We start from the raw sequence: 18,770 nt of genomic DNA, 5'->3' as shown, positions 1-18,770 counted from the left end.
AGATGACGTGTAGTGCTGATCGCCCAAGATTTTTTCCTCCAACCGCTCTATGCAACGCATCAGGGTTTTCCTATCAGCCAACAAACCCATGTTACAGGTTAGTATCATATTGTTATAATTCTTTACTTACCTTCACATTCTTGTAATTCTCGTTGCAATCAAAACATGCCGGCCTTACCTCTTTCAGATGACCTGTAGTGCTGAAGGACCAGAACTTTCTCCTACAACTACTTCAACGCATCAGGGTTTCGCTATCAGCCAACGAACCCATCTTACACAGGTTAGTATCACATTGTTATAATTCTTTACTTACCTTCTCAGGGATGCTAAGCCGCTGAAAATGAGCTTTTCTTGAGCTACAGAAAGTTAAAATGTCTAAAGCTCTTAAACCGAAAAAAGGGCCCGCTGTTCTTTTATATTAATTCAGGCAAACTCGAGACAACCTTGCCTCCTACAATAGACTAGACTATACTATACTTCCTTTACTGAGACATTTAACATACCTGTGGTTATGTCCTAGTCTTTGATTCTGCTTCCTGTTGTATCTCAGCTTGTTGTTATGGCTATATTTTCAGGAAGCACTGCAGTCCTGTTTTACTAATATCCCAGCCTTGGATTCAATACCTTACTATAGTATGCTATGTAGTCTTTTTCTAAGAGGACGACAATCCGCTTTGACTAGCCTTTAATCCACTACTAAGTAATGTAACGTACCTGTGCTTATGTCCTAGCTTTGGATTCTTCTTGCAGCTGTGGCTTACCTTGTTGTTATGATTATCCATTCCAGTCCTGCTCAACTGATATCTCAGTGTTGCAAATCACTGACGACCCTGTGATGTCTTGTGTCTTTCCAAAAGGTCAGCTAGGGTCTTGGTAAAACTTAGACTTGTGAGAAAAAATACTTGCAAACCGTTAAGACAACGTGGTGCTATATTTTAATATTCTGCAAAGACATTTTAAATACATTGACCATACGATAAAATTGCATTCAGTTAATAACGTAAGTATTTCTTAACTTATTTATATATCAATTTATTTACATACTTATTCATCTCCCAACTAATTCATCATTTATTTAGTTCTTCAAGAATTAAATTATGTTTTCAGTGATTGAGATATATATTTTACTTCTTTATTTTATGTTTTATTGATTATCAGTTATTCTTGTTTATTTTTTAGTTATCAGGTATACTTTTATTAAGGTATCATTAAAAAAGACCTGTCTGCGACAATGCCGTAAGTAGACGCTCTTGATTGTGTTAGTGTCACAACTGAAGACATCACAGGACTGAAATACACTTGTATGGGCTTAAATGTGGGCTTTTCCGAATAGCACTTCACTTGACTGGACGGGCCGCAATGCACTTGGCTGTTCCTAACTTGACTGAGCGGGACTGCGTTGTGTTAGACTCAACGGCAGTTAGTTGTTCTCCACTGGACGAAAGGGAAATGGGCTGAGGTTACGGATTGCACTGCTCTGCACTGCACTTGACCGGACCAGACTCGACTGCTGTTGACTTATATGGACCTGGGCTATCCTAGATTGAAATGTACTAAGGTGGAAGGGAATGAATGGAATTGGACGGGAACCAATAGATTTGAACGGGACGGGACTGGACTGGACGGGGCGGGACGGGACCAGACTTCAGTTAATGAACTGGACCGGATTAAACTGGACTGGAGTACACGTCAGCGAAGTGGACTGGACTGGACTGGACTGAGCCGGACAGCATTTCAGAAGACTGAACTGGACGGCACTGTACCTAACTGGACTGGACTGTCTTTGCCTGAGCTTACCCTGGATTGAACTGCAAAGTACCATACAGGACAGTCAGTTCACTGCACCTTGCTGGACTGATCTGCACCGAACTGCATTCCACGTTTCCAAGTGAAACTGACAGACTGTTCTGCGCTGCACGTGAATGTACTTCATTGGACTAGAGCACACAGGATAGCTTTGCACAGCGCTGGAAGTAAGTTAAAAGAATTGTTCTGGATTGCATAAACTGCAATGGAGTTGATGGCAATACATTAATCTGCACTTGACTTTTATGCAAAAGACCACGAATAAAGACGGATGATATACCGATGTTTTGAGAAAAGATCAACTTAATAAAAATTATCTTATGAAGCTAGTTTCAGTTTTAATTATTTAAGACAATTCGTGTTTTGAGCATACGAAATATGTAACAATGGGTATGGTGTTAGTTGTCCTTAATTTGTCCCATAATTAAATACTTACAATTAATCGTAATCGGTCACCTTTCTGACGGGCTGCTGGTTGGGCTCTTTTGAAAACACTAGTTTTTCTCCACTGAAAACAGCAAACATTTCAGAGAAAAAAAAATGTTGAATTATTAAACACGTCACATTTTGAAACGTTGTCATTAAACCAATTAATCAGACAACCACCTAAAAAGTTCTCTAAACAGAAAATTTCGGATAGTCTAGAAGAAAGAACAACTCTTACAAATGATTATATATTACCTATGAAGCGCTCGATGTGCTATTTGGTTTTGACGTGATTTTAAGTGAGCCACGAGGTCATGCTGAAAAGAAAAAATATAACCTGTTGCAATCGAATCATGCCGGCCTTACCTCTTTCAGATGACCTGTAGTATTGAACGACCATAGCTTTATCCTACGACTGCTTTATGCATTGCATCAGGGTTTTGTTATCAGCCAACGAACCCATCTTACACAGGTTAGTATAACATTGTTATAACTCTTTACTTACCTTCTCTGTGATGCAAAGCCGCTGAAAATGAGCTTTTCTTGAGCTACAGAAAGTTAAAATGTCTAAAGCTCTTAAACTGAATAAAGGGCCCGCTTTTCTTTTATATAGATTCAGGCAAACTCGAGACAACCTTAACTCTTAAACTAGACTAGACTAGACTAGACTAGACAAGACTTCCTTTACTGAGACATTTAACATACCTGTGGTTTGGTCCTAGCTTTGTATTCTCCTCGCTGTTGTAGCTCAGATTGTTGTTATGGCTCTCTTTTTATGAAGCACCCCAGTCCTGCTCTGCTCCGATCTAAGCTACGAGGTCATGCTGAAAAAAAAAAACTAACAACTTGTTGTAATCAAAGATGCCAGCCTTACCTCTTTCAGATGAACTGTAGTGCTGATCGACTGCTCTAGGCAACGCATCAGGGTTTTCCTACCAGTGAACGAACTCATCTTACACAGATTAGCATCAAATTGTTATGATTATTTACTTACCTTCTCGGTGATGCAAAGTCGCTGAAATGAGCTTATCGTGAGTTGCAGAAAGCTAAAATGTCTCAGACTCTAAAATGGAAAAAAAGGCGCGCTCTTCTTTAATATTAATTCTGGCAAACTCGAGACAACCTCAACTCTTAGACCAGACTATACTATACTTCCTTTACTGAGCCACTTAACATACCTGTGGTTATGTCCTAGCTTTGGATTCTCTACTGATCTGACATCCCAGCTTTAAATTCAATATTTTACTATACTATACTATGTAGCACTTTTGTAAGAGGAAGATAATCCGCTTCGACTAGCCTTAAATTATTAGTCAGAAATTAAACGTACCTGTGGTTATGTCCTAGGTTTGGAGTCTCCTCGCTGTTCTAGCTCAGCTTGTGTTTATGACTATCTTTTAATGAAGCAATCTAGTCCCCCTCTACTGATATCCGTGCTTTAACTCTAATACTATACTACAATATGTAGTTCTTTTTGTAAGAGTAAGACAATCCGCTTCGAGTAGCTTTTAATCCATTAACGTATCTCTGATATGTTTTAGTCTCGGATTCTCCTCGCAGCTGGTTCTCAGCTTGTTGTTTTGATAATTATTCCAGTCCTGCTCTACTGATATCCCAGTGCTGCAAATTGAGCCATGAACCACTAGCGACCCTGTAATTGCTTGTGTCTTTCTAAAGGTCAGCTGATGTATTGGTAAAACGTAATCTTGTGAGAAAAAATACTTGCAAACCTGCAAGACCACGTGGTACTGTATTTTAATATTATGCAAAAATATTGTTAATACATAGACCATGCGATAAAATTGTATTTATTTGACAACGTAACTATTTCTCAACTTATTAATGTATCAATTTATTTACATATTTATTGATCTCCTTATTAATTAATCATTTCTTTAGTTCTTCAAGAATTAATCAATGTTTTCAGTGATTGAGATATATATTATTTTATTTCTTTATTTTATCTTTTATTGATTATCAATTATTCTTATTTTCTTTTCAGTTATTAGGTATACTTTTATTAAGGTATCATTAAAGAAGACCTGCGTACGACAATGCCGTAAGTAGACGCTCTTGATTGTGTTGGTGTGACAACTAAAGACAAGACTGGACTGAAATACGCTTGTATGGGCTTCAATGTGGACTTTTCCGAATAGCACTTCAATTGACTGGACGGGCCGCAATTTTTGAGCATACGAAATATGTAACAATGGGTATCGTGTTAGTTGTCCTTAATTTGTCCCATAATTGAATACTTACACAGTTAATCGTTATCTGTCGCCTTTCTGATGGGCTGCTGATTAGGCCTTGTTTGAAAACACTAGTTTTTCTCCACTGAAAACAGGAAACTGTTCAGAGAAAAAGAAGATGTTGAAATATTAAGCGCGTCAGAATGTGAAACGTTGTCATTAAAACAATTAATTAGGAAACCACCTTAAAAGTTCTGTAAACAGAAAATTTCAGATAGTCTAGAAGAATGAATAACTCTTACAAATGATTGCATATTACCTATAAAGTGCTCGATGTGCCATTTGGTTTTGACGTGATTTGAAGTGAGCCACGAGGTCATGCTGAAAAGAAAAAATCTAACATGTTGTAATCAAATCACGCCGGCCTTACTTCTTTCAGCTGACCTGTTTGGTTAAACGACCATAGCTTTCTCCTACAACTGCTTTATGCAACGCAGGTTACACAGGTTAGTATCACATTGTTATAATTCTTTACTTACCTTCTCAGTGATGCTAAGCCGCTGAAAATGACCTTTTCTTGAGCTACCGTAAGTTAAAATGTCTAAAGCTCTTAAACCGAAAAAAGGGCCCGCTTTTCTTTTATATGAATTCTAACAAACTCGAGACGACCTTAACTCCTACACTAGACTAGACCAGAGTAGACTTCCTTTACTGAGATATTTTACATATCTGTGGTTAGGTCCTAGCTTTGGATTTTCCTCGCTGTTGTAGCTCAGGTTGTTGTTATGGATTTCTTTTTACGAAGCACCCCAGTCCTTCTCTGATCCGAACTGAGCCACGAGATCATGATGAAAAAAAATCCAACAAAACTTGTTACATTTAAAACGTGCCGGCCTTACATCTTTCAGATGACCTGTAGTGCTGATCAAACACAAGTTTTTCCTACAACTGCTTTAGGCAACGCATCAGAGTTTTCCTATAAGTGAAAGAAACAATCTTACACAGGTTAGTATCAAATTGTTATGATTATTTACTTACTTTCTCAGAGGTGGAAAGTTGCTGAAATGAGCTTATCGTGAGTTGCAGAAAGTTAAAATGTCTGAAGCTCTAAAATGGAAAAAAAGGCGCGCTCTTCTTTTATATAAATTCTGGCAAACTCGAGACAACCTTAACTCTTAGACTAGAGTAGACTAGACTAGACTAGACTATACTTCCTTTACTGAGATATTTAACATAGCTGTGGTTATGTCCTAGCTTTGAATTCTCCTCTTTGTTGTCGCTCAGCTTGTTGTTATGGCTCTCGTTTTATGACGCACTCCAGTCTTGCTCTGATCCGAACTGAGCCACGAAGTCATGCTGGAAAAAAAACCTAACAAAACTTGTTGCAAATCAAAACATGGCAGCCTTACCTCTTTCAGACGACCTGTAGTGCTAATCGACCATATCGTTTTCCTACACCTGCTTTAGGCAACGCATCAGGGTTTTCCTATCAGCCAACGAAACCATCTTACACAGGTTAGTGCCAAATTATCATGATTATTTACTTACCTTCTCAGTGATGCAACGTTGCTGAAATGAGCTTATCGTTAGTTGCAAAAAGTTAGTGTCTCAAGCTTTAAAATGAAAAAAAGGCGCGCCCTTTTTTTATATTAATTCTGACAAACTCGAGACAACCTTAACTCCTACACTAGACTAGACAAGACTATACTATACTTCCTTTATTGAGACATTTAACATACCTGTGGTTATGTCTTGGCTTTGGATTCTCCTCTCAGTTGTATTTCAGCTTGTTGTTATGGCTCTCGTTTTATGAAGCACTCCAGTCCTGCTCTCATTCGCACTGAGTCACGAGGTCATGCAGGGAAAAAAAATCCTAACAAAAACTCGTTGCAATCCTAACAAAACTCGTTGCAATCAAAACGCCTACAAGAGGAGACGCTTTATTGGATTTAATCTTAACCAACACTCCTGCCCATTTGGCTAATGTTGAGATAGACTGTGGCCTTGGAAATTCAGATCATAACGTTGTTTTTTTCGACTTTAATGTCTTTATTTCCCGTCCACATCAAGCTCCAAAGATCGTTTACGATTACAAAAATGCAAATTAGGAAGGTTTTCGCTCTCATCTTTCCAATGCCCCATGGGGTAATGTATTCTTAGAGAACAATGTTGATCAAATGTGGACTAAATGGAAAGAATTGTTCTTTGCTGCTGTTAATAAAAACATCAATACACATCATTTGAAAAGAAAAAGAAATGTTCCTTGGTTAACATCTGCAATTCGTCGCCTTTTTCACAAACGGAAACGCTTATGGAAAAAAGCTAAATCATCTCAACTTCAATCTGACTGGGAAAAATATAGGCAGTGTAGAAACAAAGTCAAATCTGAAATAAACAAGAGCTATTGGCACCATGTTCAGTCTCTTCAAAACAGTAACAATCCTAAACGTTTCTGGACTTTCATAAAATCTAAGACGAAATCACGATCTATTCCACCTGAAGTATCCCTGGAGAACCAAAAGGCTTCAAACAGCTTCGATAAAGCACAGCTATTCAACAACTTCTTCTCGTCGGTTTTTATAGAGAGTCCTGGTATTCCTGAGAAGTTACGTGACGATCTTCAACCTTTTACTGATCAAGTCATCTCAAGTCTACTTTGCTCTAAATCTGAGGTCGAGAAATTGCTCATTGGTTTAAACGTTACAAAAGCTCATGGTCCGGATGGGATATCAGCGCGTATGCTTCGCGAGGCTGCACCAGCTATATCAGAGTCCATGACAAATTTATTTAACTTTTCACTCCAATCTGGCACCTTGCCTGTGGAATGGAAATCTGCTCACGTCATTCCAATTTTCAAAAAGGGCCAAAAAGATCTAGTCAAGAATTATCGTCCTATCTCTCTTACGAGTCTGATTGTAAAGACCCTAGAAAGACTGATGTACAATCGCATTTTTGGATTTATTGAATCAAATAATCTACTTAGTAGTCATCAATATGGCTTTCGTCCTGAATACTCCTGTACCTCTCAGTTGATACACCTTTTCCATGAATGGGCCAAAGCACTAGATAAACGCCTCTCTACCGATGTAATATTTCTGGAATTCGAAAAGGCCTTCGACTCAGTTCCTCATGACCGTCTTCTACTCAAACTAGAACGCTTTGGCATTACCGGCTCTCTACTTTCCTGGCTATCCAATTTTCTCCAAGGTCGATCTCAACGTGTTGTAATCGAGGGCTGCCAATCTGACTGGGCGCCTGTCACATCTGGTGTTCCACAGGGGAGCATTCTTGCCCCCCTGTTATTTATCCTATACGTCAATGACATCCCTGAATCTTTATCAAGTCCTGCAGAAATGTTTGCTGATGATATGTTAATCTATAATTACTGTACTCCATCTCCAACGTCCATCACTGCCCAGGAGAGTCTAGATAAAGTCGCTGATTGGTGTGGCTCGTGGCTTTTAGGAACAAATGCTGACAAATGCGAGTCCATGAAGTTCACCAGGGCTAGAACTTCCTCTCCGTGCAACTATTCTATTAATAGCAAGCTACTTACCCAAGTATCTACACACAAACATCTTGGGGTAGTTCTTTCCAGTGATTTATCTTGGAAACCCCACGTACTGTCTGTTGTTGCAAGATCGAACAGATTATTGGGCTTACTCAAGCGGACATTTGGATCTCACTCTAGGGCTCTATTTACTGGTTATAGATCCATGATCCGTCCAATACTCGAGTACGCTTGTCAAGCGTGGAATCCTCACCAAGGATATCTCATTGAAAAACTTGAATGCGTGCAAAGGAACGTTACAAGATGGATCATTGATAAAGACACTCCGTATGAAGACCGACTGAAATCCTTGAAACTAGCGACACTAGTTCAGCGCAGAGAGTTTCTTAGTTTGGTTCAGCTTTTTAAGTTCATTAAAGGACACTCTTCTGTAAACACTAATAATTACATATCCTTCAGTAACAGGCAATCAAGAAAAAGTCATCAGTTTAAACTATATAAACCATTTAGCCGTACAGACATCTTTAAGTACTCTTTTTGGCACAGACATATCGACACATGGAACAGTTTACCGTCATCAGTAGTTGAACTTGACTCAATTAATGCTTTTAAGAAAGCTCTTAAATCAACATTTTTTAACTAGGCCTATGACTAAAAATTAAATTATTCTATGTATTATACATTATTTAGTTATAATCTTAAACAAAATAGTTATCTTAGATACGTCTTCTTTATTTAGATTTTATATTTATATAGATATATGCCTGTATGTAAAATGTTTCAGTATGTATATGTATATTGCATAGTATTAAATTTTTATATCTGGGGTATAGTTTACAATGAGGATTAAGTTCCTCCCTTCTATAACCCTTTTTTAATAATAATATGTTATATGTTATTATTTAAATAAAGTTGTTATATAAAACATGGCAGCCTTACCTCCTTCAGATGACCTGTTGTGCTGATCGACCGCAACTTTTTTTTACAACTGCTTTAGGCAACGCATCAGAGTTTTCCTATCGGTGAACGGACTTATCTTACACAGGTTAGTATCAAATTGTTATGATTATTTACTTACCTTCTCAGAGATGCAAACTCGCCGAAATGAGCATATCGTGAGTTGCAGAAAGTTAAAATGTCTTAAGCTTTAAAATCAAAAAAAGGCACGCTCCTCTTTTATATTAATTCTGGTGAACTCGAGACAACCTTAACTCTTAGACTAAACTGGACTTCGTTTACTGGGAAATTTAACATACTTGGGGTTATGTCCAAGCTTTGGATTCTCTTCTCTGTTGTAGCTCAGCTTGATGTTACGGATCTCTTTATGAAGCACTCCAGTCCTGCTAGGATCCAAACTTAGCCACGAGGTCATGCTGGGAAAAAAAAATCTAACAAAACTCGTTGCAATCAAAAAATGCCAGCCTTACCTCTTTCAGATGAACTGTAGTGCTGATCGACCATAACTTCTTCCTACAACCTCTATAGGCAACGCACCAGAGTTTTCCTATCAGTGAACGAACTCATCTTACACAGGTTAGTATCAAATTGTTATGATTATTTACTTACCTTCTCAGTGGTTCAAAGTCGCTGAAATGAGCTTATCGTGAGTTGCAGAAAGTTAAAGTGTCTCAAGCTTTAAAATGGAAAAAAGGCACGCTCCTCTTTTATATTAATTCTGGCAAACTCTAGATAACCTTAACTCTTAGACTAGACTAGACTAGACTAGACTAGACTATACTATCCTTGGTTTCTGGGACATTTAACATAGCTTTTCTTGAGCTGCTGAAAGTTAAAATGTCTAAAGCTCTTAAACCGAAACATGGACCCGTTCTTCTTTTATATTAATTCTGGCAATCTCGAGACAATCTTAACTCCTATACTAGACTAAACTAGAATAAACTTCCTTTAGTGAGACGTTTAACATAGCTGTGGTTATGTCCTAGCTTTGGATTCTCTTCTCTGTTGTAGCTCAGCTTGTTGTTACGGATCTCTTTATGAAGCACTCCAGTCCTGCTCTGATCCCAACTGAGCCACGTGGTCATGCTGGAATAAAAGAATCTAACAAAACTCGTTGCAATCAAAACATGGCGGCCTTACCTTTTTCAGATGACCTGTAGTGCTGATCGACCATAACTTTTCCCTACAACTGCTTTAGGCAACGCATAAATTAATTTAATATATATTCATATAAATTCTGAGAAACTCGAGATACCCTTTACTCCTAGACTAGACTAGACAACACTATACTATACTTCCTTTATTTTGACATTTAACATACCTGTGGTTATGTCCTAGCTTTGGATTCTCCTCTCAGTTGTATCTCAAGCTCTAAAATGGAAAAAAGGCGCGCTCTTCTTCTAACCCTAATCCTGGCAAACTCGAGAGAACCTTAACTCTTAGACTAGACTAGACTATACTATACTTCCTTTACTGAGACACTTAACATACCTGTGGTTATGTCCTGGCTTTGAATTCTCCTTGCTGTTGTAGCTCAGCCTTTTGTTATGGCTATCTTTTCAAGGAGCACTCCAGTCCTGTTCTACTGACATACCAGCTTTATATTCAATGTTTTACTATGCTATACTATTTAGCAATTTTTTAAGAGGAAGATAATCCGCTTCGACCAGTCTTTAAATTATTACTCAGAAATTAAACGTACCTGTGGTTATGTCCTAGCTTTGGATTCTCCTCGCTGTTGTAGCTCAGCTTGTTATTATGACTATCTTCTAATGAAGCAATCTAGTCCTCTACTGATATCCGTACTTTAACTTCAATTTTTCTATCCACGGAATGGACTGGACCGCACGTCAGTGGAGTGGACCGGACTGGACTGAGCCGGAGTGCGCTTCAGATGATTGAACTGGACGGCACTGCACTTCACTGGACTGGGCTGTCTTAGTCTGAGCTTAACTTCAGCAGACTGCAATATACTGCACCACCCTGGATTGAACTGGAAAGTACCATACAGGACAGCACCTGGAACTGCATTCCACGTTTCCAAATAAAACTGATAAAGACTGTACTGCACTGTACATGAATGTAATCCACTGGAGTAGACCACACAGGATAGCTTAGCACAGCACTTAAAGTAAGTTAAAAGGATTGTTCTGGATTACCTAAACTGCAATGGAGAAGATGGCAATACATTAATTTACACTTGACTTACATGCAAAAAGACAGCTAATAAAGACTGATAATATACTGATGTTTTGAGAAAACATAAACGAAATAAAAATTATATTATGAAGCTAGTTTCACTGTTAATTATTTAAGACAATTCTTGTTTTGAGCATTCCAAATATGTAACAATGGGTATCATGTTATTTGTCCTTACTTTGTCCCAAATTGAATACTTACAGTTAATCGTTATCTGTCACTTTTCTGATGGGCTGCTGATTAGACCTTGTTTGAAAACACTAGTTTTTCTCCACTGAAAACAGAAAACTGTTCAGAGAAGAAAAGATGTTGAAATATCAAACACGTCACAATGTGAAGCGTTGTAATTAAAACAATTAATCAGGAAACCACCTAAAAAGTTCTCTAAACAGAAAATTTCAGATAGTCTAGAAGAATGAATAACTCTTACAAATGATTTCATATTACCTATGAAACGCTTGATGTGCTATTTGGTTTTGACGTGATTTGAAGTGAGCCACAAGGTCATGCTGAAAAGAAAAAATCTAACAACCTGTTGCAATCAAAACATGCCGGCCTTACCTCTTTCAGATGACCTGTAGTGCTGAACGGCCATAGCTTTCTCCTAGAACTGCTTTATGCAACGCATCAGGATTTTTGTTCTTAGCCAAAGAACCCATCTTACACAGGTTAGTATCACATTGTTATAATTTTACTTACCTTCTCAGTGATGCTAAGCCGCTGAATATGAGCTTTTCTTAAACTGTAGAAAGTTAAAATGTCTCAAGCTCTTAAATCTTAAAAAAAAGGCGCGCTATTCTTTTATATTAATTCTGGCAAACTCGAGACGACGTTAGCGGGTTATGTCCTGGCTTTGGATTCTTCTCGCAGCTGTTGTTCAGCCTGTTATGATTATCCATTCCAGTCCTGCTCTACTGATATCCCAGTGTTACAAACTCAGCCATGAATCACTATGTATCGATCCTGTGATTGCTTGTGTCTTTTCAAAGGTCAGCTGGTGTCTTGGGAAAACTGAGTCTTGTGAGAAAAAATACTTGCAAACTTTAAGACAACATGGTACTGTATTTTAATATTTTGCCAAAAGATTGTTTACAAATTGACCATACGATAAAATTGTCTTTATATAACAATTTAACTATTCGTTTTTTCTTATTTATATATTGAGTTTACATATTTATTTATTTCCCAATTAGTTCATCCTTTTTGTTTAGTTCTTCAAGAATTAATCAATGCTACGAGTTATTGAGATATATTTGAGTTCTTATTTCATCTTTTATTGATCAACTATTTGTGTTTACTTTTAAGTTATTAGGTATACTTTTACTAAGGTATCATTAAAAAAGGCCTGTCTGAACCTCACATAATTGGGCTTAAATGTGGGCTTTTTCGAATAGCACTTCACTAAACTGGACGGGCCGCAATGCATTAGGTTGTTACTAACTTGACTGCTCTGCCCTGCACTTGACTGGACTAGACTCGACTGCTGTTGACTTATATGGACCTGTACTATGCTGGATCGAAATGTTGTTAACTGGAAGGGACTGAATGGAATTGGACGGGACGGAACTGGACTGCGGGCACAGACTCCACTGAATGGAATGAACCGGATTAAACCGGACTGGAGTACACGTCAGCGGAGTAGACAGGACTGGACTGCACCAGACAGCACCACACTTCAGTGGATTGGACTGTCTTAGCCTGAGCTTGACTTCACCAGACTGCACTATACTGCATTACCCTGGATTGAACTGAAAATTATTATGCAGAACAGTCAGTTCACTGCACCTCGCTAGACTGATCTGTACCGAACTGCGTTGCACGTTTCCAAATGAAACTGATAAAAACTGTACTGTACTGCACTACACGTGACTGTACTCCATTGGACTAGACCACGCAGCATAGTTTTGCACAGCACTGGAAGTAACTTAAAAGGATTGTGCTGGATGGAGAAAGAAATTTAACATATCTGTAGTTACGTCCCAACTATGGACTCTCATCACTGTTGTAGCTCAGCTTGTTGTTATGGCCATCTTTTCGTGAAGCGCTCCAGTCCTGCTCTACTGATATGCCAACTTTAAATTCAATTCTACACTATACTGTACTATGTAGTACTTTTCCAAGAGGAAGAGAACCCGGTTCGACTAGCCTTTAATCCATTACTCAGAAATTTAACGAACCTGTGGTTATCTCCTAGCTTTGGATTCTCCTTGCTGTTGTAGCTCAGCTTGTGGTTATGGCTATCTTTTTATAATGTACTCCAGTCCTGCCCTGATCTAAACTGAGCCACGAGGTCATAGTGAAAAAAAAAACTCTAACAAAACTCGTTGCAATCAAAACATGCCGGCCTTACCTCTTTCAGATGACCTATAGTGCTCATCGACCATAACTTTTTTCTTTAATTGCTCTATGCAACGCATCAGGGTTTTTCTATCAGCCAACGAACGCATCTTACACAGGTTAGTATCACATTGTTACAACTCTTTACTTACCATATCAGTGATGCAAAGCCGCTGAAAACGAGCTTATCTTGAGCTGCAGAAAGTTAAAATGTCTCAAGCGCTTAAATCTTAAAAACAGGCCCGCTCTTCTTTTATATTAATTCTGGCAAACTCGAGACAACCTTAACTCCTACGCTAGACTGTACTTCCTTTACTGAGAGATTTAACATGCCTGTGGTAATGTCCTAGCTTGTGAATCTTCTTGCGGTTGTAGCTCAGCTTGTTGTTATGGTTATCTTTTCATGAAGCACTCCAGTCCTGTTTTAGTGATCTCCCAGCTTTAAATTCAATACCTTACTAAACTATACTATACCATGTTGTACTTTTCGAAGAGGAAGGCAATCCGCTTTGACAAGCCTTTAATCCATTACTCACAAATTCAACGTACCTGTGGTTATGTCGTAGCTTTGGATTCCTCTCGCAGCTGTTGCTTAGCTTGTTGTCATGATTATCCATTCCAGTCCTACTCTGCTGATATCCCAGTGTAGTAAATTCAGCCATGAATCGCTAGCGACCCTGCGATTGCTCGTGTCTTTCCAAAGGTCGCCTGGTGTCTTGGTAAAACCGAGTCTTGTGAGAAAAAATATTTGCAAACCTTTATGACAACGTGGTGCTATATTTTAATATTCTGCAAAAAGATTGTTAATGCATTGACCATTCGATAAAATTACATTTATTTAATAACGTAACTTTTTCTCAACTTATTTATATATCAATTTATTTGGGTATGTATTCATCTCCCTATTAATTCATCGTTTCTTTAGTTCGTTAAGAAGTAATCAATGTTATCAGTAATTGAGATATATGTTTTATTTCTTTATTTTATCTTTTATTGATTATCAATTATTCTTGCTGCAATGCATTTGGTTGTTCTCAACTTGACTAAACAGGACTGCGTTGTGCTAGACTCAATGGCAATTAGTTGTTCTGTGCTGGAAGAAACGGGACTGGGCTGAGCTGTTACGGATTGCACTGCTCTGCACTGCACCTGACTGGACTAGACTCGACTTTTGTTGACATATATGGACCTGGGCTTTGCTAGATTAAATGTACTTAGATAGAAGGGAATTAATGGAATTGGACGGGAACGGACAGAATTGGACGGGACAGGACTGGCACAGCTCCACTCAGTGGACTGGACCGGATTGAACTGGACTGGAGTACACGTCAGCGGAGTGGACTGGACTGAGCCGGACAGCACTTCAGGACTGAACTGGACATCACTGCACTTCACTGGACTGTCTAAGCCTGAGTTTGACTTCACCAGACTGCACTACACTGCACTACCCTGGATTGAACTGAAAATTACCATGCAGAACAGTCAGTTCACTGCACCTCGCTAGACTGATCTGTGCCGAACTGCGTTGCACGTTTCCAAATGAAACTGATAAAGACTGTACTGCATTACACGTGGATGTACTCCATTGAACTAGACCACGCAGCTTAGCTTTGCACAGCACTGGTAGTAACTTAAAAGGATTGTGCTGGATCGCCTAAACTGCAATTGAGTTGATGGCGATACATTAATCTACACTTGAGTTATATGCAAAAGACTGCTAATAAAGACGAATGATTTACCGATGTTTTGAGAAAAGATCAACTAAATAAAACTTATATTATGAAACTAGTTTCAGTTTCAGTTGCTGTTTTTAATTATTCCAGACAATTCGTGTTTTGAGCATACGAACTATGTAAAAACGGATATCATGTTAGTTTTCCTTTAATTGTCCCATAACAGAATACTTACACTTAATCGTCATCTGTGACCTTTCTGATGGGCTGCTGACTAGGCCTTGTTTAAAAACACTAGGTTTTCTCCACTGAAAACGAAAAACTGTTAAGAGAAAAAAAGGTGTTGAAATATTAAACACGTCACATACTGAGTAGTGAAACTTTATCATTAAACCAATTAATCAGTAAGCCACCGAAAAAGTTCTGTAAACAGAACATTTCAGATATTCCAGAAGAAAGAATAATTCTTACAAATGATTACATATTACCTATGAAGCGCTCGATCTGCTACTTGTTTATGACGAGATCCGAGGTGAGCCACAGGTCATGCTGAAAAGAAAAAAATCTAACAACTTGTTGCAATCAAAATATGCCGGCCTTACCTCTTTCAGATGACCTGCAGTGCGGATCAACCATGACTTTTTCCTTTAACTGCTCTATGCAAAGCATCAGGGTTTCCTATCAGCCAACGAACCCATCTTACACAGGTTAGTATCACATTGTTATAATTCTTTACCTACCTTCTTAGTGATGCTTAGTGAGAAAAAATACTTTCAAACCTTTAAGACAGCGTGGTACTTTATTTTAATATTCTGCAAAAAGATTGTTAATGCATTGACCATACGATAAAATTGTATTTATTTAACAACGTTACTTTTTCTCAGCTTATTTATATATCAATTTATTTACATATTTATTCATCTCCCTATTAATTTATTATTTCTTTAGTTCTTCAAGAATTAATCAATGTTATCAGTTATTGAGATATGTTTTATTTCTTCATATCATTTATTGATTATCGATTATTTTTGTTTATTTTTAAGTTAGTACGTATACTTTTATTAAAAGTAAAGCCCAATTGACAGGCCCAAGATGCCCAAGGTATCATTAAAAAAGTCCTCTCTACGACAATGCAAGTAGACGCGCTTCATTGTGTTGGTGTGACAACTGAAGACAACACTAGACTGAATTACACTTAAATGGGCTTAAATGTGGGCTTTTCCGAATAGCACTTCACTTAACTGGACGGGCCGCAATGCAGTTGGTTGTTCTTAACTTGACTGAGCAGGACTGCGTTGTCCTAGACTCGAAGGACTGGAGTGGACGGGATGGGACTGAGCTGTTACGGATTGCACTGCTCTGCACTGCAATTGACTGTACTAGAATCGACTGCTGTTGAGTTATATGTACCTGGGCTCTACTGGATTGAAATGTACTTAGCTGGAATGGAATAAATGGAATTGGACGGGAACGAACGAAATTGGACATCCCTAAGCACAGACTACACTCAGTGGACTGGACCGCACGTCAGTGGAGTGGACTGGACTGGACTTAGCCAGACAGCACTTCAGAAGACTGAACTGGACGGCACTGCTCTTCACTGGACTGGACTGTCTTAGCTTGAGCTTGACTCCACCAGACTGCACTACACTGTACTACGCTGGATTGAACTAGAAAGTACCATACAAGACAGTAAGCTCACTGCACCTCGCTAGACTGATCTGCACCGAACTGCATTGCACGTTTCCAAATGAAACTGACAAAGACTGTACTTCACTGCACGTGAATGTACTCCACGGGATTAGACTACACAGGAGAGCTTCGCACAGCACTGGAAGTAACTTAAAAGGATTGTTCTGGAGTGCCTAAGGTGCGATGGAGTTGATGGCAATACATTAAACTACACTTGACTTGCATGCAAAAAGACTACTAATAAAGACTGATAATATACTGATGTTTTGAGAAAAGATCAACCAAATAAAAATTATATTATGAAGCTAGTTTCAGTTTCAATTTTTTAAGAAAATTCGTGTTTTGAGCATACGAAATATGTAACAATGGACATCGTGTTAGTTGTCCTTGAATTGTCCCATAACTGAATACTTACACTTAATGGTCATCTGTGACCTTTCTGACGGGCTGCTGGTTGGGCCTTGTTTGGAAACACTAGTTTTTCTCCACTGAAAACAGAAAAGTGTTAAGAGAAAAGAAGGTGTTGAAATCTTAAACACGCCACATTGCGAGTAGTAAAATGTTGTCAGTAAACCAATTAATCAGGAGGCCACCTAAAAAGTTCTGTAAACAGAAAATTTCAGATAGTCTAGAAGAAAGAATAATTCTTACAAATGATTACATATTAGCTATGAAGCGCTTGATGTGCTACCTGTCTATGACGTGATCCGAAGTGATCCACGAGGTCATGCTGAAAAGAAAAAAATCTGACAAAACTTTATGACCATATACGGAACCCATCAAGAGAATTTTGAATAGCCACAACGTTAAAGTTGCTCAAAAACCTTTTCAGACTTTGGAGCATATTTTCACTATGAGCACTAGACAGGAGTGTAGAAACGTTGGGTCTATAAATTGTAACTTCTTCGGTTACATTCATTAAATCTGTAAACCAGAGTAGCATCAAACCATGTCTAACAAAACTTGTTGCAATCAAAACATGCCGGCGTTACCTCTTTCAGATGACCTGTAGTGCTGATCGACCACAACTTTTTCCTCTAACTGCTCTATGCAATGCATCAGGGTTTTCCTATCAGCCAATAAACCCATCTTACACAGGTCAGTATCACATTGTTATAATTCTTTACTTACCTTCTCAGTAATGCAATGCCGCTGAGAATGGGCTTATCTTGAGCTGCAGAAAGTTAAAATGTCTCAAGCTCTTAAATCGAAAAAAAGGCCCGCTCTTCTTTTATATTAATTCTGGAAAACTCGAGACCACGTTAACTCCTCCACTAGGCTAGACTAAAGTATACTATACTTTCATTACTCAGAAATCTGACATACCTGTAGTTATCTCCTAGCTTTGAATTCTCCACGTTGTTGTAGATCAGCTTGTTGTTATGGCTATCTTTTTATGTAGCACTCCAGTCCTGCTCTGATCCGAACTGAACTACGAGATCATGCTGAAAATAAAAATCAAAGAAACCTTGCTGCAATCAAAATATGCCGGCCTTACCTCTTTCAGATGACGTGTATTGCTGATCGATCATAACCTTTTCCTCCAACTGCTCTATGCAACGCATCAGGGTTTTCCTATCAGTGAACGAACCCATCTTACACAGGTTAGTATCAAATTGTTATGATTGTTTATTTACCTTCTCAGTGATGGGAAGTTGCTGAAATGAGCTTATCTTGAGTTGCAGTTAGTTAAAATGTCTCAAGCTCTAAAATCCAAAAAAAGGCCCACTCCCCTTTTAATTTAATTACAGCAAACTCGAGACAACCTTAACTCTTACACTAGACTAGACTAGACTGGACTATACTATTTTTCCTTTATTGAGACATTTAACATACCTGTAGTTATGTCCTAGTGTTGGATTCTCCTCTCTGTTGTAGCTCAGCTTATTGTTATGGCTCTCTTTTTATGAAACACTCCAGTCCTGCTCTACTGATATCCCAGCTTTAAATTTAATACTATACTATAATAAACAGTAATTT

At 38.4% G+C, this 18,770-nt stretch overlaps 1 long non-coding RNA gene across 1 annotated transcript; it reads right to left on the bottom strand.

Annotated features, from left to right (window-relative positions):
• Positions 1-12,265: 12,265 nt before the first annotated feature.
• On the bottom strand, positions 12,266-18,770 carry LOC149038336 (uncharacterized). Its single transcript, XR_016180806.1, has 3 exons — positions 17,206-18,770; positions 15,334-16,768; positions 12,266-14,884 (listed from the first exon to the last, which is right to left on the bottom strand). It is a non-coding gene; the product is annotated as an uncharacterized LOC149038336 (long non-coding RNA).

The sequence above is a fragment of the Pocillopora damicornis genome, chromosome 11, assembly GCF_964200805.1.
Source record: "Pocillopora damicornis chromosome 11, jaPocDami1.2, whole genome shotgun sequence".
Taxonomy (NCBI): Eukaryota; Metazoa; Cnidaria; class Anthozoa; order Scleractinia; family Pocilloporidae; genus Pocillopora; species Pocillopora damicornis.
The sequence above is the reverse complement of the archived record's forward strand: the minus strand, read 5'-3'. Positions and strand labels throughout refer to the sequence as shown.